We start from the raw sequence: 2,140 nt of genomic DNA, 5'->3' as shown, positions 1-2,140 counted from the left end.
CACAAGCCATTACTGTTCGATTCAGGAATTTTTCCCCTGTGCCCATATCTTCAAGGCTTTTCCCCACTTTCTCCTCTATAAGTTTCAGTGTCTCTGGTTTTATGTGAAGTTCCTTGATCCACTTAGACTTGACCTTAGTACAAGGAGATAGGAATGGATCGATTCGCATTCTTCTACATGTTAACAACCAGTTGTGCCAGCACCATTTGTTGAAAATGCTGTCTTTCTTCCACTGGATGTTTTTAGCTCCCTTGTCGAAGATCAAGTGACCATAGGTGTGTGGATTCATTTCTGGGTCTTCAATTCTATTCCATTGGTCTATTTGTCTGTCACTATACCAGTACCACGCAGTTTTTATCACAATTGCTCTGTAGTAGAGCTTTAGGTCCGGCATGGTGATTCCACCAGAGGTTCTTTTATCCTTGAGGAGAGTTTTTGCTATCCTAGGTTTTTTGTTATTCCAGATGAATTTGCAGATTGCACTTTCTAATTCGTTGAAGAATTGATTTGGAATTTTGATGGGGATTGCATTGAATCTGTAGATTGCTTTTGGCAAGATAGCCATTTTTACAATGTTGATCCTGCCAATCCATGAGCATGGGAGATCTTTCCATCTTCTGAGATCTTCTAGAATTTCTTTCTTCAGAGACTTGAAGTTTTTATTATACAGATCTTTCACTTCCTTAGTTAGAGTCACGCCAAGATATTTTATATTATTTGTGACTATTGAGAAGGGTGTTGTTTCCCTAATTTCTTTCTCAGCCTGTTTATTCTTTGTGTAGAGAAAGGCCATTGATTTGTTTGAGTTAATTTTATATCCAGCTACTTCACCGAAGCTGTTTATCAGGCTTAGGAGTTCTCTGGTGGAATTTTTAGGGTCACTTATATATACTATCATATCATCTGCAAAAAGTGATATTTTGACTTCATCTTTTCCAATTTGTATCCCTTTGATCTCCTTTTGTTGTCGAATTGCTCTGGCTAGGACTTCAAGTACAATGTTGAATAGGTATGGAGAAAGTGGACAGCCTTGTCTAGTCCCTGATTTTAGAGGGATTGCTTCAAGCTTCTGACCATTTACTTTGATGTTGGCTACTGGTTTGCTGTAGATTGCTTTTATCATGTTTAGGTATGGGCCTTGAATTCCTGATCTTTCCAAGACTTTTATCATGAATGGGTGTTGGATCTTGTCAAATGCTTTTTCCGCATCTAAGGAGATGACCATGTGGTTTTTGTCTTTCAGTTTGTTTATATACTGGATTACGTTGATGGATTTCCGTATATTGAACCATCCCTGCATCCCTGGGATGAAACCTACTTGGTCAGGATGGATGATTGTTTTGATGTGTTCTTGGATTCGGTTAGCAAGAACTTTATTGAGGATTTTTGCATCAATATTCATAAGGGATATTGGTCTGAAGTTTTCTATCTTTGTTGGGTCTTTTTGTGGTTTAGGTATCAGAGTAATTGTGGCTTCATAGAATGAGTTGGGTAGAGTACCTTCTGTTTCTATTTTGTGGAATAGTTTGTGAAGAACTGGGATTAGATCTTCTTTGAAGGTCTGATAGAACTCTGCACTAAACCCATCTGGTCCTGGGCTTTTTTTAGTTGGGAGACTATTAATGACTGCTTCTATTTCTTTGGGGGATATAGGGCTGTTTAGATCATTAACCTGATCTTGATTCAGCTTTGGTACCTGGTATCTGTCTAGGAACTTGTCCATTTCATCCAGGTTCTCCAGTTTTGTTGAGTATAGCCTTTGGTAGAAGGATCTGATGGTGTTTTGGATGTCTTCAGGATCTGTTGTTATGTCTCCTTTTTCATTTCTGATTTTGTTAATTAGGATGCTTTCCCTGTGCCCTCTAGTGAGTCTGGCTAAGGGTTTATCTATCTTGTTGATTTTCTCAAAGAACCAGCTCCTTGATTGGTTGATTCTTTGAATAGTTTTTCTTGTTTCCACTTGGTTGATTTCACCCCTGAGTTTGATTATTTCCTGCCGTCTACTCCTCTTGGGTGAATTTGCTTCCTTTTGTTCTAGTGCTTTTAGGTGTGTTGTCAAGCTGCTAATGTGTGCTCTCTCTAGTTTCCTTTTGGAGGCACTCAGAGCTATGAGTTTTCCTCTTAAAAATGCTTTCATTGC

Source organism: Mus caroli, unplaced genomic scaffold (genome assembly GCF_978045245.1).
Source record: "Mus caroli unplaced genomic scaffold, Mus_caroli_1 scaffold_5, whole genome shotgun sequence".
Classification (NCBI taxonomy): domain Eukaryota; kingdom Metazoa; phylum Chordata; class Mammalia; order Rodentia; family Muridae; genus Mus; species Mus caroli.
Note: the sequence above shows the minus strand (reverse complement) of the source record.